The sequence below is a fragment of the Maylandia zebra genome, linkage group LG12 (assembly GCF_041146795.1).
Source record: "Maylandia zebra isolate NMK-2024a linkage group LG12, Mzebra_GT3a, whole genome shotgun sequence".
Lineage (NCBI taxonomy): Eukaryota > Metazoa > Chordata > Actinopteri > Cichliformes > Cichlidae > Maylandia > Maylandia zebra.
Window position 1 is genome coordinate 22,873,991 of NC_135178.1, and position 26,408 is coordinate 22,900,398.

At 39.8% G+C, this 26,408-nt stretch overlaps 1 protein-coding gene across 4 annotated transcripts in view; it reads right to left on the reverse strand.

Annotated features, from left to right (window-relative positions):
• The window catches only part of bmpr1ba (bone morphogenetic protein receptor, type IBa), a 72,624-nt gene that overhangs the window by 33,475 nt on the left and 12,741 nt on the right, over positions 1 to 26,408 (reverse strand). Inside the window, exons 2-3 of one of the 4 annotated variants that reach the window (XM_004547312.3) lie at positions 20,319 to 20,359; positions 13,519 to 13,575 (exon numbers count right to left, since the gene is read on the reverse strand). The exons of 2 other annotated variants lie outside the window; for them this stretch is intronic. The gene's annotated coding sequence lies outside the window, so the exon portion shown is untranslated. The remainder of the gene's footprint in view (positions 1 to 13,518; positions 13,576 to 20,318; positions 20,360 to 26,408) is intronic. One more of the 4 variants, XM_004547311.3, reaches the window with a different exon arrangement.

A 26,408-nucleotide genomic window follows, 5' to 3' on the forward strand; every position in this document is an offset into this window, starting at 1 on the left:
TGGTGTCCTATGCCTGCTGAGGTTAAGGTGTGTGTGCAGTGAGCTCAGTGAAGCAAATTGCTTGAAGATCAAAAATTCCCTGCAACAGTTGCAGGGCTACCCATCTTATATTCTGTTTCTAAATACCAAAAGGTATAAAAATTAGATGCCGACTTCTTTGACAGAGCTGGTCTGAGCAACTGAAGTAAACTCAACCGATTTTGATTTACAGTTTGCAAGAATAAGGTGCCAGGCAGTATTTTTCTGTGAATCCTGGCTTATCTCTCACAGAACGTATGGCTTATGATTTGAATGCTAACGAAGTTAGACAGGAAGCAAGGACAAGGGGACACAGTGTTGGGCAGGGGTTGAGTCAGATGATGGAGGTGGTGGGAGCAAAGCTGGTGTCGGAAGGGTGGTGGTGGGGCATGAGGGTCTGCTTGGGGTGAGAGGCGCAGTGGGATAAGAGCGTGGGGAGTTCATGCCCCTGAAAGGCCCTTTTCGCACTGCATAAACAAAGAGATTACAGTGAGAAGGGGCTCAGTGCCGCTAACAAGCAGTGCTGCCACACACACTCGTTTAAACTCGTGCACACACAGTCACATCCTCATAGGAATCATACACGCATGCACGCACACACACACGCACACGCGCGCACACACACACACACACACACACACACACGACTATAAACACACAAACAAGGACAAGCTCATGCAAACTAATGTGCACTCACAAACACAGCATCAACTCAATAAACCTACGCACACAAATAACAAGAAGCATCACAACATAGTGGCGCCACCTGTCTCCTCTTCACCAATTAATGAGCTCCCAGCTCCCGGGATGCTACAACGGGGTGGCAATTAGCAGCAAAAAAAAAAAAAAAAAAAAAAAAAAAAAAGGAAGAAGGAGAAGAAGAAGAAGGGGGGAGTCATAAATGAGGGAGACAAACAGACGATGGGGAAAGGGGTTGAGAGGGTAAGGGAGGAAGGGGCTGAATCAGCTAGAAACAGTCAAAGTAAAGAAAAGGGACAGAGTGAGAAACACAGAGGACAGGTGATGTGTCCATGTAACTACTCGCATTCATGATAGTTTATTTTAAACCCACATTTTTAAACTGTCTGTTTTTTTCAGTCTTAGGTGACAAGGCAGGATTACAGACTTTTAACATGTTGAACTCACGGTTGTCCATTCTATATTGCTGTCGCTTATTTCAGATATTTCTCTGATTTATGCTATGCACTGTCAATATAATACACTTTAAAATAATGTAGAAAAACTGCATTTAACTTGACAACATCCAGGGAACTGAAAAAGATGGAAACATTTGGAAAAACTCAGCTCATTGATGCTGCTCACCTGCATGTTTCCATCTCTTACTTGCGTTTCCTTTTTTTTGCCTCATTCCTTCTGTCATTCAGTCACGCTTTGTTTCCCATTACTCTCTCTTAAATGCATGCACACATACACATTCTTTGTTCGCTACTGCCTGATAACAGGCAGTCATTCATACCAACTCATGACCTCTGACCCTTGAACCTTTAGGTCTAAATACAGAACTGAGGGACCAGTCACGCATTTGCTGACGGTGACATCTGATACAGAAATGCACACACATAAATCAACAAAAGTTACGGTAAAAAATGTACAAATTTAAAATTCCATTGGAACAGTCTTATATGCAGCATCAATGATTAAATGAACTAGTGAATGATTGAATCATTAGATCATATGTAGATACAGAAATGACTTTAACGCTATAGGGCTAATTGGATATCCTGCATTATACTGCGTGACTTCGCTTTCAATTTATCAAATTTGCAAGTTAAAATAATAAAATGGATGTCAGCTAGAAGACACATTTTTTTCCAGTTTTTAGAGACACAGATGGCTAAAACTCTATATGTAAAATATCAAATTATATCAGTATTAAAAACTTACACTTTGCCTGCTAATAATACTACCATCCCTACTATTATAGCTACAGCTACTTTTACTTTCTTTAAAAAATTTTTGCGTTTGATATTTCAGTGTGTGAAGAAGTGTGGATTATTAAAATGGTGACTTTACCATATGTTGAGAAACTTTGTAAATTAAAAAATCCAAATCTAGTAGCCAATTTCGCAGTAAACTAATACACCCTGGCAGCTGCCAAAGCATTGATCATTTACACGTTTGTCTTTGAAACACACATACGTCGATGATCTACAACATAAGCGTGACAAGCAATTACTTACTTCCATACAAAACTTAAAATTTACTGAGTTCATTTTTATTTGTGAAATATTTTGCATCCGAATGTTAGTTACATTCAAAATCCATTATGCGCTACACAAAAGGGAAGCAGACACACAAAGCACAGAGACAAACATTCATTTGCATCTCCCCCATCTTTATCCATCTCCAGCCATGTCCACTGGCACACATATTAGGCAGGTGTGGGGTCAGTGTTAGGGTCAGAAGCCTCGGTCCAGCTCCCAAATATAGTGCTTCCAGTATTCAAGGATCCGTAAGTTCAGCGCAGCTTCTCGTATGACCACCATGGGCCCTTTATGTGTGGGAAAAAAGCAAAAATACCTAACACACAAAACAAGCATTCATCAATTCAGCACAAGTATTTACGCTCATGGACTACATTTATACATGTAGGTCAATCAGTGGTCATGGACGAAGTACAAAGAACATTATGACAACAGTGTGTGTTACACAGTCTGCCCCATCTACCTGCCAGCTATCAGAAAACATGAATGCTAATGTCTGCTAGCCTCTGTTCCCCAAACCTTGACCCACACCTACTTTTCTTCATGTTTCTGTTCTTCTTTCTCCCTCGCCTTTGCTGACCTCTACCCCATAGTTTGTAAAAGAGGACCTATTCTGTGAATGAAACATAACACTGCCACTCTGACCTCCAAGAATGGCCTTTGCACTCCAAACTAGTGACTTTAACACATAGAAGCATGCTCATCACGAGTGGGGGTCTATTTGTTGCACACAGAGCCTGTAAAATATTTGTTTTTGCCTTTGGTGGCTGTGCAGTGAGAGTATGCGTTTCCACATATGTCACGCATACTAGAGAGAGAATTCACCACTTTGACACAATGAAAAACACTTAGCTTGATTTGTTGCCATAGTGAAGTGAACAGCTTTTGACTAAAGGTGATCTAATGTTATTAGTATTACTATCCGTTTGCTCAAATCAGTTTTGTAACTGATTGACAGTGCTGCATGGGTGAAAGACATTGAAAGGGAGCACAAAATCCTAAATATTACTGCAGAAAAGAATCTGATCTGAAGATCAATCACACATCTGTTCAGCAAATGGCAGAGACAGCTTCTCTTGTTATGTGCTTATAAATAACAGAGCTTTTCAGCTACAGATAAGTAACGCATGTGTTTAAAGAGGGTACAGCTGGAGAGGCCTTTTAGAAACCTAGACTTGAGTTTATGATGAAGTCAGACTAAAGTGTATTTATGTTATTAGAAAATCTACAATCCCATATCCAATCAAGTTGGGACAATGTGTAAAATGTAAATAAAAGAAGAGTGCAATGAGTTATGAGTATGAGTAATAACCACAAAATATATCAAATGTTTAAATTGAGAAATTCTACTATTTTATGAAAAATATTTTATTATTTTAATTTAAATGGCAGTAGCACCTCTCACAACAACATGGCTTTGCAGTAAAAGCATCGATGTGCTGAACTGGTCTGCCAGCACTTCAGGCCTTTCACAAACTGAAAACCTTTGGTGCATCATGAAACATGAATATAACCATGACCAAATAGAAATGATGTATAGCTCGAATCCTATATCTGTCAGGAATGGGACAGGCTACGCAGTGGTAAGCATGGCCCGGCCCCAAATTTCTTAGGATGTGATGTTGCATCAAATTCAAATTCATTTTCTCAGTTTTCCCATGTGCTGCTTTGTACAGATGTAAATTAACTTTTTAACCTAGTTTAGTACTTTTGTGGGGGGGGTTTGATATGTTTTCTGTGATGATTGGTCCGCCAGCACCTCCGCACCTGGCACACAATGCAGCCAACCCCTACAGCTCCTCCTGCAGGTGGTGGGCCTGCAGGACGATGGGCCCATTTCCCTTTTTCGGGCTGTGCCCGTCTGGGCACCATGGACTAAGGCATCCCCAGGCCTGGCTCCTGAGTGGGGCCCTGGGAACCATATTCTGGGCAGGGTGAACTGTACCCTTGATGTTCTACTCATAGGGGTCTTCTGAATCACTCTTTGTCTGCTCCTTCACCCAAGACCAATTTGACATGGGAGACCCTACCAGGGGGCAAAAGCCCGCAGACAACATAGCCCCTGGGGTGCCTTGAACACACAGACCCCTCCACCATGATAAGATAGCGATTCGCAGAGGTGTTTCTGTGTTCTATTGGGGAAAAAATATGGATTTCATGACCTTTGCAAATCATTTAATTGTGTTTTTTACCATTTTGCAAATGCCGTTATATAATATTGTATAACTTAAAGGTCGGAACCCTGTCTGCGGAAGTGGATACATGAGTTCAATAACAGAATCACTACTGTATAGTATTATATAGCTTATAGTATTGATGACTGTGGAGGCCATCTGAGTCAAGTGAAATCACCATCATGAGTCAAGAAACTAGTCTGATATGATGCTCTGTTTGAACTTCAGCAGGTTGTCGTCACCGTGTCTACAGGTCCAATTGCATTAAGTGGTTGTCATGGAACCGGCTGACTAGATGTTTGCATTAACAAGCAGTTGAACAAGTGTGCCTAACAAAGTTTGTAGTGAGTGTAAGTTGTACCATGCTCTGGCATGTGCGTGCATATACCAACATATGGGTGAATGTGTTGTCTGCATGTTACACTAAATCAGGTGTAGAGCACAATCAGTTCACAAACCTAATCACTTTGTGTTTACGCCATGACAATGAGGTGTCAAGCGTTCAGCCAACTCAGATCAAATTCCTCACTAGGTTTAGAGTCACCACCTCTTACGGCATTACATTGTTGTAGTTCTTGCTGCTGTGGTCTGTCTTAATCATTTTCCCTTGTACATTAAAAAAGATATCTATGTGTAGTGTGTGTGTCTGTGAGTAGGTGAGCTGTTGCAACATTATTGGTTATTCTAGAAGATCGGCCTGTGACATTTAATAACAAGCTGCTGTCTTTTCATCTAAAATACCAAGTGATCCAGCTCAGTATCAGGTGCAGGGAATAGATGAAGCCCTGAACTAGCCCGACTTCACATACACAACCACACATGCACATAATGGCTCTACTTTGGTCTTCAACAATGCCACATTTGTCTAACAGCTGATCTCCACATGATAAGACAATATATTAGGCAGAACATCCCCCGACACACACACACACACACACACACACACACACACACACAAGTCTACAGATGGCTATCATATTTACATAATCATCAGTTGTGGGTGAGACTGTCACGATCTGTGTGGTGTTCCCAGTGGTATTTGAAGCAATTATTCTTTGATGGGCCTGTGTACACAAACACACAAACACAGTGTATATAAATACACTAAAAGACAGTTAAGAAAATGGGGTGGAAACAAGCACAAACACAAACTGAAATCACCTCTCACAGACTGATCCCCCGGTGACAAAGCAGTCACACGCACACACGTAAAACACACGCACAACCTGACCCCACTACCCCTCCCTACGGTGTAGAGAAATTACTGCCACCTGAAGCGGAACCCCCCGTCCATCATGGGAGGCCCACAAAGCCCCACAGGTGTCCTTTAACATGTCCAACAGTCCCCTCCTCCCCCCCAGCTCTCCATGTGTCCATTCATCTGGCTGCAGTGGAAGACATCAAAACAAAACATCCCTGGGGGGAAAACCTCAAAGCTAAACATGCACATGAATTGCTCTCTGGTGAATGCACAGCTTGGTGCTTCCAACACTGTGACAAGACAATCAGTCTATTAAATGTAGATCTCGCAAGTAGAATGTTTAGGCTACGCCCACACTAGGGCTGCCACGATTTGTCGACTAGTCACGATTACGTCGACTATCAAAATCGTCGACGACTGATTTAATAGTCGACGTGTCGTTTGAAGCTTTGTAAGATCGCAAAAGACGCAGGAATAATAGCAGGATTTAAGAGTGTAATAACGGACTGAAACAGAAGATGGCAGCACAGCATGTACAAGGATGCCAGCTGCCGTTAAACCCCGAAGAAGAAGAAGCAGCTGTGTCCCAGAATTCATAGCGCGGCCCAGCTTAGTTTCCAACAATGGCGGTAGCTAGTTAGTTTTAATATTACTCTTATTATTCTTTCTGGGTCACAAAATAAACGTTTAACATATTTTCAGGCGAGAATGTAGCTGTGTAAACCTCAAATATCGGCTCAGTTTATCAGGACACCACATATTTTCAAAAGCGCTCCGACGTTTTCGGAGACGTCTGTTACCCACTAGCTCGATAGCTAGCCGGGGGCTAGGTCACTAGCGCCGTGAGAACACCGGACTCCCGGCAAATTGTTTTCAAACCCACCGCCGTCTTTCGCGACTCAGGTTAAATATATATGAGTCACTTAGATAAATTAAAAATGTTGTTGTTTGGCTTTTTTTTTTTTTTTGTATTTTATTTGTTCCTGAGTAAATCGGTTTGGCTGAGATTAAAGTTATAGTTTTTACACAGCTGAATAAACGTCAAGCAGACAGCTGATTATCAGAAGTGTGAGATGCTGGAGAATAGTGATGGCCAAATGAAGCTTTCCGAAGCACTGAAGCTTGTATTGAAAAACGGTTCATTACTCGAAGCTTTTCAACACAGTCCTCTCCGGTGACATCTGGTGGTGAAAATTTTGAAGAGCAGCTTGAATCTGCAAAATAAAACGGACTGCTCAATCATCGCTGCTCACTCAAGAGTGGAGTTCTCTCTGATATTGGGCCACCGTTCCGTTGCTTTGAACATGTAATTGGTTTTGTTTTCTCGATTGGGGGGCTGAAAAAAATGTAATGCGTATTTGCGTAATACATTTTGATCAATAAACTTTCCCTATTTAAACATGCACTATGGTGTGGCCTTTCTTTGCTCATAACTCCTTGATGTTGGTAAATACAATAAGTGAGCAATATATATAATATACATATGAGAATGCACAGCACATTATGGAGTATGCCCCTGCTGTGAAGTCCTGCCTCCATCTACTTGTCGTTTAATCACTGGACAGCTGGACAGGTTCATACAAAATATTAGATGAGGCCAATTGTCCTATACATATTTTTGACCTAGGGGTGGGATTGATTGTGAACTGGAAAGGGAAAATGCTTAGGGAGCTGAGTACGGCTGCATCGTCACTGATTTGTAGAATCATTTTTGATTCGATACAGGATCTGATTCAATTTGATTGGAATCTGGAAAGTTTTGCCTCAGTCAGAAATATTACAATTCTGATCATTTAACAGTATATATCCATAATTTCGTATCTATTAAAAGAAAGCTGACACATGTGAGACTTAATTAGAGATGTAAACAGAGAGTTATGAAACCTGCAGCTGCAGAAGCCAGCGGGAAAAAAAAGAGGCAAACACAGCGCGGACCCGCCGACACATCAAAATCTGACTCTGACGCGTCGGGTCCGCGCTCTGTGTTCACGTTTGTATGCAGAATCCGTAAACCTGCTCCCAGTTACTGTTTTAGCTGTATGGTGTTTGACGACATGTTGTGAGGTTTAACCTGAGATGCTGGCGTTTCAGGCATAATAATGTTAATTTACAAATCGACACGGGATTTTAATGAATCAATATCACTTTATTCAATTTAGCATGGATTGTAATCAGAAAGGCGATAATCAAAACCCACCCCTAATCAAGAACTTGCAAAGTAAAAACATGCTCTATGTCAGGTAGCCCTTTTGTTATTTACATTTAAAAAGAGGATTAGTGTTACTGTGCGCTGGCTGAGTCTGTTTCTTTTCTTAGAAATAGTTTCTCCTGCCCTGGAGAAAATCCACTTGCATGGAACAGAAGAGGCTGTGGAGTGCAGGAACTACACTGCAAGCTGGTAGATATGCAGGTATTCCTGGGTCCTGCAGACTATCACCTAAAAACAATAAACAAAATGATTTTCTAAACTGTAGCAATGTAATGTACGTATAGTGTCAAATACATTTTTGTAGTCTTCATTAGCTTTAATTCACATGGAAGTGTTCCTGAAGTCATATGCTGTAATGATATTTACATTATGAAAACATGATTTTGGACATTTCAAGTTTTTCACTTCGGCAGATAAAATGAATTGAGCAAAATCAACTCAAAATATTCCCACACGCCAGAACGTCCTCTCTTCCTCGCTGGCTCCATATCTGTCAGTGGAATGATCACCTCTTCGCTCTCTGTCACCATCAACACACTCCACGAATCCCGTGGATGATTCACTTCCTTATATCCGTTTGAATCAGGTACCGAAGCAGTTACGTGCGTAATGAAGCTTCGGACGTCACTGGTCACGTGACTTTTGCCAAACGAAGCAAGCCTCGACACAGTGCTTCTGAACCAGTGTGTTGTTTTTTTCGACACACGCTCCGGAGCGTCAGCTTCAAGCGGGCCATCACTACTGGAGAATATACTCCGGTGTCCTGTTATATTTTAGATAGCAAGGAGTTTATTAAACTTTACCGAAACAATCTGCAAATTTCATTAAAATTGAATAAACTATCATCTTGTCTTTATTTTTAGTTAGCACCTTAAAAGCTTAAAGCTGTAAGCTAATGATAGTTATATAAGAGCAGATGCTGCTGGTGCAATAAGCTGTAGTTTTACGTCCAGTGGATGATGATCTGATTAGTCGACTAATCGCATAAATAATCGGTGACTAGTCGACTATCAAAATAATCGTTTGTGGCAGCCCTAGCCCACACTAATGCGTTTTCGTTTGAAATCACTGAAATCAGACGAAAACGCCGTTTAAAAATCTATCCGGGCTAGTGTGGACGTAGCCTTAGTCAGAACAGCAGTTTCCCTGTCAGATCTTTTCTTTTGCACCTTTTTTTTTTTTAAATGATATGCTGCACAGTTTAACTACAGTATTCTTACTTTGTTTACTTCTAATCTCTAATCATCTCTGGTGTCTGTGTGTATTTGATCTGTAGCCAGTAACCAAAGCACAAAACCCCACATCTTGACCAGATTTGTAGCGTGAAGATGAACACGGCGAGTTATAAGCAACAGGTGGAAATCACTCCAAACCACAATGTGTTTCTGAACATTTCGTCTGGCTGTGGTTTAAAGAAATGTCACTAAATAAAACTAAATTTGCTTAAAATGGAGTTAAATAGAGCAATCACCATTTTGCGCTAAATAGCATTGAAGTGAAAAGTACAGAAGAACCGGCCAGGTCCAGTCACTCTACATTACCAGGCAGCGGGCTGACGATACGCATGGCACCAAACAAATGTTAAATCATTGTCAAAGCTTTCTCTGCACTAAAGTTGTGTGTGGGTATCTACTGCCAAAAGCTAAAAGAAATAATAATAATATTTAAAAGAAAAAAAAACTCCATGGGAACATACAGTCTTAAGACAACAGCTGTGCAGATATTGTGCACAGGTAATGAGACAGGCAGGCAGGGATGAAGCAGCGATTGCCAGAGACAGAAACACAGACAGGGAGGCAGTCAGTTTTAGAATAAACACCGGAGCTCTCAGTGTCGCCCAGGAAGAAATTCTTTTCTTTGATGTCAAGCCACGTGACCTTGCAGCAGTCTGAGGAATTGAAGCACTGTCCAAACAAATGTCAACACAGCTAACACCCTCAAGGTCAACGTGCGTGTGCCTTCAGTCTAAATTTTTGGTGTGTGCATGCTGAGAAGATGGTGGGGGAGGGACATGTACCCAAAGGCTTGTGGACTTGGACTTATTGATCTATATGTTTAAAATTTACAGATGGTATTTTAGAGAAATAAGGCTTTTACTTTACTTTTAGTTTACTTACATTATGCTTTTAGTTGCATTTATTTGTGTCCACTCACTCTTCTTTTTTTCTTGTGCATCCTTTTTTATAGCTCCAGCAAACTGCTTTTATGAATTATCAGTTGGTTTTGAAGCCAAGAATCTATAGCTGGAAATAATGTTGAGTTTCTATGTATTCAGTAAATGCTAGACTACAACAAGCTAGCTACTACTAGCATAAAACACCAAACTGCCTACTGAGATGTCAGTGATTGAGCTGTATTAGTTATTGTGCACGTCCAAAGTGTAGGTTGGGTTTTTAGATGGAATAAGAATTTTAAAAAGCAATATCTGCATCTGTTTTTATGTTTTTATCTTCACTGCTTACACTTTTCTGTTACTTACATTTATTAAATGTTGATGGCAATTTAAAAGTAGGGGTTTTTTTTGAGTATAAAGTGAATGGCAATGTATTATACTATAATTTTAAATAAATCTGAGTATTTCCACATTCTGTGACATGCATGTAATACCATTGTGTCGCTATATATGTTAATAATTTAAAATGCATTAAAACATTAAGCATTTAGTGATAGATTTTATTTATATATTTTGCTTTTATTTTGTCAGATCAGGTCAGGCCATAATTTAAATAATCACACATTTTTGCACTAAAAACTCATTATAGTATTAGACTAGCTTATTACCTTAAATGAGTGATATAACTAACTTATGCTTACAAATGCTTTAAGAAAAACAGAAACACCTTCTTTTGTCACCGGAGAACACGATACATGTAAGTGTGCTTTCTGTTTTGGCTCATCACAGATGAATGACTCCAGAAACCACAATGGTACTGCTACACTTTGAATACAATCCTCTCACTGCTAGTAAACAGTGGTGTCCCATTGCAGTAGTTTATTTAGGAGTCTGTTCTAACCCAAACAGGATTATGTCAAAATCCACTGCTCCCTCTTTTAGATCACTAAGTACTTTCTGCTGCCGCTATTGAACACTGTGCTGATGGAGCAAATGAACACCTGTTTGTGGAAAATAAAGCAACAGGGAAGCAAAGAGAATGAAAAGGGAAAAGTGTGGCAGTCAGAAAAACATTTCCAGAAACCTTTCAAGAAAAGCACTTAAGATCTGTCAGATAAAACTTAGGTTGAGCCTGTGAAACCTTAAAATATTTACTGAACACTTGAAACTTTAGAATGCACATTCGCCATCTTTAACATGGGAGAACTTGGTTTTGCTTTGTTTTTGGTGAATGCAAGATTTAGTCAGTTATACTAAGGGAAACAGAAGAATTTCAGCTGAATAGAAATGCTTCCTGGGTCTTGTTATAAGCCACTATATCATGACTTGAAATACACACTAGTACATTCTTCCCAGTGGCTGCACGTTGGGAACCCTGGAGCTATACTCAGAAAATACAGGCAATCTAAAGGCCCCAGTGTTACAAATCACTATTAACACTCACATACGAGGCAATTTGCTTCTAACATTCAGTTTCATCTGCTAAGGTCACCAATGTCAGCTCACTATTTTTATAGTTACCATTCTAGAGAAATAATTGGAACAAAAGTATTTATCAGTTGAAGAGCTTATTGCACACAGTCTGGCTGGTATCTACAACAAAAGCACAACAGACGCCATTGGAGTGAGATGTAATGGAAAAGCACCAGGAAGCTTTTTTTTCTTCATCTAGAAGTTCATGACCTCACCAATGGTTATTTCCCTCTTCATTTACACTTATGTACTTCACACACACACACACACACACACACACACACACACACACACACACACACACACACACACACACACACACACACACACACACACACACACACACAGGTGTCTCCAATCTGCAGCGTGTACCTCAGGGTAGAGCCCTGCTATGGTGTAAGATACTGTTGCCAGCACACCTGTGTGTATATGTGGGTTCACTTTTCTGTCCCTGCAGTTGTGAGTGTGTCAGGTTGTAGGTGTGCACATGAAAACATCTCATGTTACAGCAGTAATGGCTCTGCTAAAACATGTGTCTCCCACTCAGTGGTGCCAGGCTGCTGTGTAATACAGGCCCTGCAACTGACTCCACTGAAGGCTCGACACCTTCCTTAAAAAGGAGCTAACCTACTAATCAAATGAGTTTGAGCACTCTGGTTAGACATTTAACATTTAAATACTGCATGACATGGATTTGGAAACATGACATCTACAGCATTAGACATCAGTCATAACCACTAGAGTCAAAAGCCTTCAGTTGTTTTGTTTATATTCATCCTCACATGTCTACTAATTCAGTTAGACTAAATCATCGTTTCTATCTACAACAGTTCACATTTGGCAGCATGGAATTGTTCTGGTCCCCCTCTGCTCTTCCAAACACATGCAAGAGAAGGCAACAGTAAGATACCTCCCGCAGAACACAACAAGCATCACTGGCAACGGATATGTCACTAATAACCCAGGGTTGCAAAAAGGCTTGCACATGTGCGGCAACTGTAGGCAGGATTAAGCGACATACATAGTCTGCCTTTTGTACGCAAGATTTGCACAGAAGGGTATAAGCTAAGCGGCCACTTGATGTGGGTTTGCAATGACATCAGATGCTATCAGCTGATCTACCAGGACAGTGGCAGACTGCCTTTCAGTTTGTAGTCTATCTATAACAGAATGTTCATTTTTGTCAGTCTGGGTCCATGATTAATATAATTCATAAAAACAAGAAGCTAACAGAGGTCAACGGCAGAGACTTCAGATGAGAATTTCATTTCACTGTATATACATAACCAGGACTACCGTGTTTTGTTGCATTACCAGCTGCTTCTAATTTAGGTCTGTATTTTTATATATCAACTCAGTCATGTATATGTTGATAGCATAAAGTATCAGTAACAATCAACTATGTACATGGTCTCCTTATCCTTTGTTGCACACTTTCACACCATCTTGTGTGATAGATAAGTCATCTGTATCTTGTAGTGTGGCCAGAACAACACAAAAAAAAAAAAAAAGGTTTTGACTTAATACCATTTTGCCTTCAGTTGTTTAGTGTTTATATTCATCCTCACATATCTACTAATTCAGTTAGACTAAATCATTCCTCCTTGTATGTGGCCAGGACAGCCTATAGACGCACTCGTATCTCTCTCCATTTTTACCAGCAGCAGTTTGTAGGTCTGCCTGCCACATTCACCAAAACAGAAATCTGAATGTATCTGAACCTCAGGGGCCACCTGACAGAAAGCTTTTTTGATAGCAACCTTGCTGAGGTTACCACTGCACTGGATATTTGGTTTGATTCAATTTCCTAATAGACTAGCAAGTGATTATGTAAACAAGAGGGGAGCTTGTGAACCTTGAGTAAGATGTTTTGGGTCAAGCTTAATGTAGAGCTATTTATGAAGGACATGTTATCACTATCTTTGTGTTGCCCTAGGCAAACTTTGAATTTCAGACAAACATGAAACCGTGTCCATTTACTGCCGTCCTTTTTAGGCATGTCCACTAGATACATTGTGGGTTATTTTAGTCAGAACAGTTTACTCCAGTTTTAAATCTTTGTATTTCCAGAAAAATCCTAGTGATATGAATGATTTTTCTCTTACCAGCACTTGTAAGCCAACTTTTGTTGGTAGGGAGGGCTGATCACACTTCTACAATCCCTGTGTGCACACAAACGAAACACAAATAAATCAGTCTTCACTTTACAAAAGCATATTTAAAGGCACTTAAAATTTTAGCATTTAGTTTTTTGTAATCCAGACAGCCAAATATGCCAAGGACAGCACCATTTTAAGACATCTAGGAACTGAAGGGTGTGGATGTACAGAATCTCACCTGTAAAGATGGAAAATTAAGCTCAAATAAAAATCCTTTATATAAACATAACACATGGGTGTTTCTATTTCTTCATCTCTAAGAAAAACACAGCCTCAAAAAACGGTAATTTAAACTGGATTCATTTCACACGGCGTCCATTTTTATTACCCCCCTATAAACCATTCCAGCCTTATGGTTACAGAGAGAAACAGGGTGTGCACGTGTGTGTGTGCAGAGAGAGACAGTATACAGCTTACTCTGTGCATCTGTGGCCTTTTCTACATACGGTATCCCCCACAGTCAGAACAACCACTTGACAAAGAGGTCACTTCACGTTAGGTGTTAAAAAGGCCAGACTGCTCATAAATCAAAGCTTCTACAAACTTAAATGCATTTCTCAAGCAAGCAGTGGAAAAAGTTTGAAATTCACTCCAATAAAGGTTAATGACAAAGATAAAGATGCAGGTATTTGCTGTGGGTCAAAAATATTAAGAATGAAGATAAAGTCTACCTTTAAGCTTTCTAGCCTTGTCATGGCTTAAGCCTTATCCAGATTAAAATAAAGTGTATTTTCAAATATACCTTTAAAGATGCCACACCAAATTTCTTATTATAATTATTATTGTGACAAATAAACCATGTGTTTGTTTGCAGAGCCAAGAGACAGAAGATAACGAATAGTAATGATCACTGCATCGATAAAATATGACTACCGTAATTGTCGGGCTATAAGCCGCTACTTTTTGCACAAGCTTTGAACCCTGCGGCTTTTAGTCAGGTGCGGCTTTTCTATGGATTGTCCATGATTTTTGTCATATCGTAAGACGATTTGTTTTGTTTGTTCCGCTGTTGTACGGCACTACGTTGCCTGGCGGAAGGATCGGGGTTCAAGAGTGGTATGTTAGTCACATGTCCGTCCGCCAGGCAACGTAGTGCCGTACGAAGTAGCGCGAAAAACAAACTTCAAAGTAGTGCTACGCGTTCAGCGGGAGTCGTGGATGATGAGCGGCGATAAACTTGCGAAAAGCAAGTTATGCCCAACTCCACCGGTGGATTCTGACAGCGTGGAAAAGTGTGAAAACATCCATGATCACCAATGGATTTTGAAGGGCTGGACTGCTGCATGATGGAGAGGAGGACACCGCCACGGCCCTTCAGAGGGTGTTAGACTCTGACACTGACAATGAGGATTTCTTTGGTTTTGAAAGTGACAACGAAGGAGAGAAGCGGAGAGTGGATGACGAAGCCATCCTGAGCCTGTTTGTATCCGACACTGGAGGAGAGGACTTTGGTGGTTTTAGTGCGCAGGAAGAAGAGAAAGATGGTGGTGAATGACTGACTTTTCTTTTTGTCAAAGCTGTGTCACTGCACCTGAGCCTAAAAGGTAGTCCGAATCTATTTTTCTGGTGTGCTGTAGGCTACTGTTATGTACTACATGTGCAAATATGTACCCATAACTTGTTTTTCAAAATATTAATAAAAGTGATGTCTCCAAACAGCCATCTCTTTCCTGACAATTCCCTTTGTGCATATTCTCTTACATATGATAAGTCAACATTGAAACACCTGCGGCTTTTAGTCAGGTGCAGCTAATGTATGTACAAAACAGGATTTTCCCCTGATTTTAGCTTGTGCGGCTAATATTCAGGTGCGCTTTGTAGTCCGGGAAATACGGTACTTAACCCAAGCCCAGGCTCGACTTCAAGAGACGGAGATTTATGGAGTAAAAATTAATTGGGTAGACTCATATTTTGGCAGCTGTTCTCTCTAAAGACAGACAGCATTTGTTTAAAACAGGCTGAGCTGAGACTGGATATCGGCTTAGGGCAAAACCAAATAAAATGAGAATATCTGTACAAGTTGGACCAAGGACGTCTTTGTTTACACCATATTTTATCAAATAAAATAATTATATCTGTTTCGGCTTGACATGACCTGAACAGTGAAGGAAAATAACTCATAGCATGACATGGGCACTTTCCAACCTCTTGAAAAATGTCAGCATTAATATTACGATGTGAGGATCCAGTGTGAGGAAAATATCTTCAGAGAGCCTCTGATGTGAGGTATGTGAAAAGCAGAAAATGCCACTGTGGGTGTCAGTTTGCAGTTCAGCCTTCAGGTATCAAAAAGCAGGCGTGTTATGGCGAGGGCCAGGCTGTGTGCCAGACGGTTGTTTCTAAAAAGGATCAGTGAGGAGGATTACTGCTCAAATCCCTTCTTTCACTGAGTTCCTACAAACTGTTATTTCACTCTCTGCTTTACAATAGGCAATGAAAACACTGACAGGTAGGGTGACTTGAGAATGGCAGCACCAGAAACGCGCATGAATGCAGACAGATGGCATCTCAGCTGTTTACTTCACTTTTTTCCTAAAATGTTCCACAAAAGTTTTACTGAAAAGCATGTTTTCCCATCCACTTAAAACGTGAGACATAAGAAAAAGATGTGACTGTGTAACTGTGAACGTGGTGCAATCGAATTGCAGCATATTTATGTTGGAACTGATATAAAGCCATAAATAAAAAAGGGTGAGGTACATGCCTCATGTTCAGACAAATTCAGCTGACGTATATACCTCAGGTTTGCATGCCATGATAATCATCACAATATTCAGCATTTCAAAGAACTTTACTCATTAAAAAAGACTAAAGCAGTCGTGTGAAAAACTGAAACATTGTGTCTTATCATAATGCCACAATCTTCCCAGGAGTGGACGTCCCACCAAATTCGCCCCACCTTGAGATTATGAAATATTTAGACACATTAACAAAAAAAAAAAATAACCAAAACGAACTCTTCAGACTTCAATTAGCATGCTAAGCATTAAAGTTCATTCAGTGTGGCTTGTTTGACAGGATAGCCAGAAGAAAGCTTCTTCTTTTTTAGAAAAAGAACAACACACTGGCTTAGGTTTGCAAAGTTGATTTTAAACAAACCATTTTTGCGCTGTCTGTTAAGTGGACAAAGGACAGATGACACCGAAGTGGAGATGTCTGACTATGCACAGTCCAATGTTTGACAAAAAACCCCAAACCAAAACAAAAACAACACAGTGTATCAGCACAAACATCTCATACCAACTCTCAAGCACGATGGAGGAACAGTGGAGATTTGGGTTTCTTTTGAAGCCACAGGACCTGGGCAACTTGCAGTTACAGTGGGGCAAAAAAGTATTTAGTCAGCCACCGATTGTGCAAGTTCCCCCACTTAAAATGATGACAGAGGTCAGTAATTTGCACCAGAGGTACACTTCAACTGTGAGAGACAGAATGTGAAAAAAAAAAATCCATGAATCCACATGGTAGGATTTGTAAAGAATTTATTCGTAAATCAGGGTGGAAAATAAGTATTTGGTCAATAACAAAAATACAACTCAATACTTTGTAACATAACCTTTGTTGGCAATAACAGAGGTCAAACGTTTACTATAGGTCTTTACCAGGTTTGCACACACAGTAGCTGGTATTTTGGCCCATTCCTCCATGCAGATCTTCTCGAGAGCAGTGATGTTTTGGGGCTGTCGCCGAGCAACACGGACTTTCAACTCCCGCCACAGATTTTCTATGGGGTTGAGGTCTGGAGACTGGCTAGGCCACTCCAGGACTTTCAAATGCTTCTTACGGAGCCACTCCTTTGTTGCCCGGGCGGTGTGTTTTGGATTATTGTCATGTTGGAAGACCCAGCCTTGTTTCATCTTCAAAGTTCTCACTGATGGAAGGAGGTTTTGGCTCAAAATCTCACGATACATGGCCCCATTCATTCTGTCCTTAACACGGATCAGTCGTCCTGTCCCCTTGGCAGAAAAACAGCCCCATAGCATGATGTTTCCACCCCCATGCTTCACAGTAGGTATGGTGTTCTTGGGATGCAACTCAGTATTCTTCTTCCTCCAAACACGACGAGTTGAGTTTATACCAAAAAGTTCTACTTTGGTTTCATCTGACTACATGACATTCTCCCAATCCTCTGCTGTATCATCCATGTGCTCTCTGGCAAAGTTCAGACGGGCCTGGACATGCACTGGCTTCAGCAGCGGAACACGTCTGGCACTACGGGATTTGATTCCCTGCCGTTGTAGTGTGTTACTGATGGTGACCTTTGTTACTTTGGTCCCAGCTCTCTGCAGGTCATTCACCAGGTCCCCCCGTGTGGTTCTGGGATCTTTGCTCACCGTTCTCATGATCATTTTGACCCCACGGGATGAGATCTTGCGTGGAGCCCCAGATCGTGGGAGATTATCAGTGGTCTTGTATGTCTTCCATTTTCTGATGATTGCTCCCACAGTTGATTTTTTCACACCAAGCTACTTGCCTATTGTAGATTCACTCTTCCCAGTCTGGTGCAGGTCTACAATACTTTTCCTGGTGTCCTTCGAAAGCTCTTTGGTGTTGGCCATGGCGGAGTTTGGAGTCTGACTGTTTGAGGCTGTGGACAGGTGTCTTTTATACAGATGATGAGTTCAAACAGGTGCCATTCATACAGGTAACGAGTGGGGGACAGAAACGCTTCTTACAGAAGACGTTACAGGTCTGTGAGAGCCAGAGATTTTCCTTGTTTGAGGTGACCAAATACTTATTTTCCACCCTAATTCACGAATAAATTCTTTACAAATCCTACCATGTGAATTCATGGATTTTTTTTTTTCACATTCTGTCTCTCACAGTTGAAGTGTACCTCTGGTGCAAATTACTGACCTCTGTCAACATTTTAAGTGGGGGAACTTGCACAATCGGTGGCTGACTAAATACTTTTTTGCCCCACTGTATCAGGCTGGTCACAAACTTCTCTAATATGAAAGTATTATCTATATTGTCTATACCAAAGAGGCCATCTGTCTAAAAGCAACAGCACAGCAGCAAATCTATGACAGAATGACTGAAAAAGAAAAGAATCAAGCTGCTGCGATGATCGAGTCAGAGTCCAGACCTCAATTTGACCTAAATGCTCATACTGGATGTGAAGGGAGCCTTGCCTGTCTGAAAACCTCAGTGAACTGAAACAATGATGTGGGTAAAGATTCCTCCACAATGATGTGACAGACTGAAAGTCCTACAAAAAAAAAATGTTTATTTCAAGTTGTTGAGGATGTTTCTACAAGCTATTGTAAATCTTAGGGTGCACTTCATTTTTGAGTGCTCTGAAAACGTTATTTTCCATAGGACTGTATATAGACGTAAACTTCTCTGCAGACCTGCTGCTTATTTTTGAGTAAACTATAGCATTGATGCTGAAATAAATCAATTCTATTATGGAAAAAAATGCATTTATAGTATTGTGGCCAGTATCCAATTCTAAAATTGTCATAAAATCTATTCCAATCTGAAACCATTAAACATACCACCCACACTCCAACATCGGCAGAGCTTAACAGTGCGGCCACAGAGAATTTAGTAAAACCTAAAAAGCCATTAAAAGAAAACACATGATCAAATTTATGTGAGTCCATAAATAGTCAAATTTCTGAACAGAAGATTTATTCATACTTTTGGCTAATGTGGCAATCACTCAGCAAGCCTGGCCATTTAACCCTAAAGTCACACATTACTGCTGAGAGGCACTTCTGTTGGCTGGTTTCTTTCTCTCTCATATACAGACATTTACATTTTGCTCTGTATTTTCTGTAACCTAGCTAGTATGGAAACTATCAATTCATTTATTAGCCATAAAGGCATTAAAAAGCGACGCTTGGGAACGAGACAGAACTTATAAATGCCAATTTTTTTCAAGTAATTTTCAAACTAGACTCAGTGGAAAGTCGGAGATTTAGTGAGTAGGCGATCAAAGTGATACTATGGAGGACAGACTATTTTACCCAGCTAGAAAACAGATCTTACACACAGACAGATTTGCATGCCACTTTAAAGTTGCTCTGTATCAATGCACATAACTCTTTAAATCCAAAGAGTTATGTGAAGTGCAACACAATGTCAAGGATGTTCATATTTTTTGTTTCTTCTTCTTTTTTTTAAATTCTTTGATGAAAAGCATTCTCAAGATCCGTTTATGAGACAATAGCAATATCAGCGCCAAACATGGAGCTTTAATTTTCTTGGGCAAGCCAACTCCAATAAAATCCAGGCAGCCATATTTTGCAACTCGACCTCAGCTGAACTATCTCCCCTTCAAACAAAAATTTTAAAATGTACTGTTTCCATATCTCTATAACATGTTATTACTGAAAATATTTATACTTCTTCTGGCAGATGACAGTCTGACATTGACTGACAGGATTTACCTTTATTCTTCAATAAAGTGTAGACCACCTTGCTTGCAACACATGCCAGAAACTGTAGAGTGTGTTTGTATAAGTTTGACTGACACATTCACTATGGCAACTGACGTGATTTGTTTCCCCAGAAAACACCCCCAGAGGTGCGAAGTACAGTATAGAGCCGTGAACAGGTTAGACCTGTGTGTCTGCAGATGCATGCGTATGTGTGAGAAGGTCACTGCAAATTGAATTTTAGGAGGTGTCTGAGATACAGAACAGCAGTTTGAAGGATATGACTCATTACTGCCTCAATAGACCCCTCAGTGTTTAGCCGCAACTTGGAGAAGCAAGGGAAAAAAAAAATCTACTTACCAGCCAGGTTACCAAATCTTTCCCACCTGTTAGCTCTGAAACTTTTTTAAAAAAATTTTCATTTCAACATTGTGAGGCAAAAAGATGTCGTATGGAAAGGCAACTTTAAAAATAAAATGCATCAAATTCACTGTCTATTATGATTAAGTGCATTTTTTTTCAGTACATAACATGAACAGCTGAGTCTATTTGGATAATTAAATTGTCCCATTTATAGTTTTACAACCAGATTCGTGACTTTTTCCAGGACAGATGGTTTAAATGTCAGATGGGTTGTGCGCCATAGACTAACCAGTCTCTCTGTGGAAGTCTTTAAAACAATTAGGAACATTATTCCGAATCCATACCAAATCCCATGAGGGAGACATCTGTGTGATCACAAATGATTTTTGCAGCAGAACATAGAGCCAGAGTGAAAACAACTGTCTTCAGCAAGAAGAACAGCGCAACAACAGACTGTATGACACTGATCAACCTAATCAAGTCAGAATTCCAAAAAGGAAAATGACTTCAAATCTGTCCAGAGAGCCTGAGAACGGTTAAACTCAGACTTAACTTTTGTGATCTCATCTCATCTCTGATCTACTGTAGGCTGGATATATGATTACCTACATGGAAATTGCTTTTTTAGAAATAAAACCCAAAGCTTTGAAATATTTACAACAGCAAGCAGGTTAAAGTTGGGGAGAAAAAAAAACAGAGGCTGATATTCAGTATTGTCAGAAAAATCTTGATGTTTACAGATGTTTGCCTTTGAAAGTTAACTCACTGTTTAAAATCAACTTTGAGCATTTAGAGGTTTTTTTTAGCTCTTGTACTCACACCCTGCTATTCTAACGTCATCTGACAAAGGAAAAAGATGAGAAATTATTTTCCAGTATCACAGAATGTTTTTCAGAGCTTTTATCCATTTCTCTCATTTTCCATGTGTTCTTCCATGGAAACCCTGTTTTTATTTTAAGCTGGTGCCTTGCTAAAAGAGCTGTGATGTGGGGCTTTTACTTGCAAAACAATGACTTAAAGATCCAAACTGTTAAAAATTCAGCAACAGCATCATCCTGCTGGTAAATCTTATCAGACGTCACTTCTCTTTTTGTCTTCCCTACGCCTCTTTAAACACAACAAAAACAACAACCACAGTGATGTACAACACCACAGTGCACCCACTGCAAAATAAATACATTCACTGCTGAGTTCAAAATGCCCATAGTGACTCTAGGCTATGCCGACTGGGTCAATTGATTTTAAAAGAATTTTAAGCTCTAGAACCAAGTATTTTTAAGATTAGTTTAAAGAAAATGCCCTGCTTTACTCCTGCTACCAATGTTTTGGCTTATTTCCACATAATATAAAATAACTTGCTTTTCAATATCTCTGTTTGGATGTCTTACTGTAATATACAAACATCTTATGTGTGTCCCCAAACAGATTTTGAGCCACCAAATTTGGCACACACGCGCATCTTCAGCCCCTGGAGGTTCTTATCTATATCAAAAAATATAATGATGTCATCATTTAACCTAGCAACCACCAACCAATGGGCTATAGTGACCCACTTGTAACATTTACGCAGCTATAACACCCCATGAAAACATTGCATCTTTTTTTTTTTATTTCACAGCATTAATGTCTAATTTACATCTCCACATCTCATATTATCATGTCATCACGTTCCCTACCAACATCCTTACAATTGAATAAAATTTAATTTAATTCATTTTGTTTTTTTCAGATAGTGCCAAATAACAACAACAGTCGACCCAACGATTATAATAAAATGATATTGATAAAGACTGTAACATGGGAGTGTAGTACTTTATCCAATATGAGATCCATTCCCATAAAGCCATCGTGCTAGAATGTGAAAAAGAACAGACACACTGTGACAGTGTCTAATGCTTAACTTTGCTGTTTTTGCTGAACCTTCTACATATGTTTACAAGTATACAACAATGTGTTATGGGCAGGGTTAGAAGACGTACTAAGAAAAAACAGACACACAAGAAGACAGAAAAACAACACTGAGAGGTAAGAAGAGGGGCACAGTAAGCAGAAACACGCAAAACTAATTCATAAGGGATGAAAGCCAATCTTGCAGGAGAGCCACTTTACCTTGAGAAGGCCTTGTGGCAACAAAGAGCACCCACAGCCTCCAGATTATCCTTAATTTCCTGCAGCAGAAGGCCTGGCTATGGCAAGTTTTCATTGCTTAATTACATACATTTGCACAGGGTCAGAGAAAGGTTTGGAATGAGTTCCTGGGACCCTGCATGGCACAGCAGCATCCCTGCCAAAAGGGATATGAAAAAGCCCAACAGAAATCTCTGTGAAAAACAATACAGTGCTGTTGATTTTCATACTGTACAAGTAAGATATGTAAAGTCATGTGTTAGCCTGATATATATTGACCACTTTGCATGTTTATATAGATTGTTATAGTGATGGAAGGTTTCTAAGAGAGAAAAATACAGACCAGCATAATGCAAAGCAGAGAAAATGATCCCAAATCTAGTCTACAAACTTCTTGGAAGTGCAACAAAGATTGTGGACATTTCTGAGTAACATGCTACTACGTAGGCATTTTAATTATTTAAGTCAGTCATTCAAAGCATTCATTGTTTTACCAGCTGTGTGTTACAGTTTCTATTTAGATTTTATTTGACATCCATCACCTGCCTCTGTTAAGTTTACATTCACCCAAAGGAACCTCTCACATTTGTATGTGCCAGTCTGAGCTTATTAAACCTTAAAACAGAAGTTTGGTCAAACTGATTGTTTTACTTTACATGTGTGCATTCCTTATTTCTAAACCATTTTTGTTCAGATGTCAAACAACATATGTTGTTCCTGGCACCGAAGCGTTTCTTATAGAACTAAATATCACTGACAAAGTAAACACTACACGAGTCAAGTATGAACAGGTGTCGCTCAAATAAACGAATTTATAAATGGCATATTGTACACAATAATGTAAAGTATCACTAGCATCTCGAGATTTTTTCAGTTCTAGTACTGACAGTGAAAGCAACTTCCTTAACACTGTTTTACATTTCAGAAAAACACACAAAGCAGGAAGAGCAGGTCTTTAAATCCACACTTTACAAGCACATTAACAAAGTAATACTCTTTTTTTAAATTACACTGGCAGAAGAGAGAATGATTCCTAATGTGTTGCATCAGCCAGAAAGGAGACTGTCTAATGTCTCTGTAATGTCTGAGTAAGAAACCATTCTAGCTGGCTGTCATGAGTCCGCTTACTTCTACATTTCTAAATCACAGGCCATGTTTGAGGTTGAGGAACGATTGGCAAATGTTTGCCTGAAAAGTTCTCACGCCAGTTTCCAGAGGTGGGACCAAGTCATTGTTTTGCAAGTCTCAAGTAAGTCTCAAGTCTTTATCCTCAAGTCTCAAGTCAAGTCTCAAGTAATGTCAGGCAAGTCCGAGTCGAGTCTCAAGTCACTGGTGTAAAAGTCCGAGTCAAGTCACAAGTCTTAAACTTTGAATTTCAAGTCCTTTCGAGTCTTTAAAAACCCCCGAAAAAAAGCATGTTGCAGTTATATGCTAAATGTAAATATTAGACCATGTAATTTTAAAATCTGTGTTTTTCTCAACACATGACAAAATAGTGAACTTAGAAAATATACACAAATTGTGAAATTGCACCTCTTTAAAATGCAGCTCAATTAAACCTAGCTCCAAGAATAGTTTTCACCGACAGTTCTGAGATAAGCTGCATGTTATTCTTGGATGCGCTTGTAGGACCAGCTTTAAAATCGCATGACAAAAATATCATACATATTAAAAAAAACTGTATCACCAACGTAGCCTGGACAACATTTGCTAGTTAGATGAAGTCAGCTATCTCATCGTAGCATATTTATATGCATATTTATAATTATACGGTTCTTGGAGTGAGTGCACACACTCATGAAGTTTAGTAACTTCAGGTCACTGCAACAAGCCCAGGTACAGTTTACCGACGGATGGGTACAGGACCTTGAAACGCACCGTGTAGAACGAAAGACCATCGTACCTATCATAAGTTTACCAGTCTCACAAATCGTCGTCATAAATACACATTCCTTAACCGTTTATTAATAGGACCTTTGAGCTCAACGGTAATTAATTAGTAGTGGAAATAATTTCTGGTACCCATCACAGAAATGTAGCAGTGACAATAATATTGTATGCTGTAATCGTACTGGGCAATTAGTGATACAAAAAACCTGTTTTATCCTGTGAATAAAAGTATATGTTTTTGTCAATGTACCATAATAACAGAGGCGAAACGCAATATTGTGTCAGGACAATTCACTATTTATGCACAATAAATAAAGGAGCATAGCGCGACAATTTCTGTTCAGCGCCAGACTTGCTTGTAACCTATATCACCAATTATGTTATGAAAATGACGTATTAACTACTAAAAAACACTGACCTTCGTGTAAATGCTTGGAGCAGACTAACCTGTGAGCTGGAGTGTTCTGGGACGTTATATTTGATCTTTGAATGGCTGAAATCCAGTCGCCTCTTTGTTACTTCGGAAACATGGCTCGAACAATTTCTCTTCAACGACGTAATCCGATAACAACCGATCTCTTTACCCGTCGGCTTCCCGTGGCTGTCATGCGACCGGCTATTGCAGTTAATAATACAACAGCTTCTTGACATTTTTGTGTTTCTTTTTATCGCTGTGTGACTGATTTCAATTGAAAGCCTGCGTGCGCTAGTACCTCTTGCCACGAGTTCCCAGAATCCTTTGCGGTTTTACCCGTGAATGACGTCACATTTTCAATCTCTATATAATATGCATGTTAAGTTTTATATTTGGGGTGAAATATCAAGTCTTTTCAAGTAAACCGGTTCAAGTCCAATTCAAGTCCCAAGTCATTGGTGTAAAAGTCCAAGTCAAGTCACAAGTCTTAGAACATTTTTTCAAGTCAAGTCTAAAGTCATAAAATTAATGACTCGAGTCTGACTCGAGTCCAAGTCATGTGACTCGAGTCCACACCTCTGCCAGTTTCTAAAAGTCATCCTTTAACCTCTCAAAATGATCTTAAGTTTCAGATTTCCTGCCCGTCATATCCTATTACAGTTTAATAACTGCAGGGAGCAGCCTTTGAAGAAAAAATATCTGACTCTGAGTTTCAGTATGAGTGACAACACTGTCATGATTTTTTTTTTGTCAATTGTTTGTTAACGAATTAAACTCAAATAGTAATCCAACACAAATATTTAAAATTTCACCTTCAAAAGAAAAAAACAACAACACTAATTTGTCATATGAAATTGCCCACTAATTCATACATATCATATTACCTGTGTTCCACATCAGACCTTCTTAGACAACAAAGGACAGTCATATTGGGTGGATTTTGCTGCCCTACCGCCACCTCGCATCCAGGTGGCCGCAGACCTTGTAAATGGCTCCAGACGCATGGACTCTGTCCACCATCTGAAAATGATTAGGACTTTGCTTCGCTGAATACTGCTACAGCCTGCGGACTCAATTGCTGCAACACATTTTCATATGCAAAGAAACCAAACATGCCACCCAAACATTCCTCCATCCTTGCCGGGGATGTAAATCAGGAGCAAGCAACAGCATTCAGTTGCGTTTCCGAGCAAGGACAGGGGCTTGCACTGTGCTACAGAGCAGATGACCATTAGACAAGCAGCCTAGAAAATTTAAAGTAGAAAGTCACACCAAATGATTTTAGTTTACTGACTTTTGATATTTGTGTTATACATAGTTAAGTTACAGCAATGTGTGTGTGCACAGTATAAAGTTAAAACATATATTGTATGCATATACTACGTTATTGTCCATTACCTTAAGAATTTTCTTGCTTTGCCATTTGTCTTCATCTTTATTTCTCTTTTTTCCTCTCTCACTCACACAGTCTCTTTCCTCCGTCCCTCTCCTCCACCCTGACATCTGATAGTGATTACAGCACAGCCTAAAAACACAACGCTCTAAACTCTCCATTATTGAGCGACTTTGTATCACTGACATAATTTGTTCATCTGCATGTACAATTAACGGACACATGCACAGGCCCCTTTAGGTTTATCCCCTACAAAAAGACG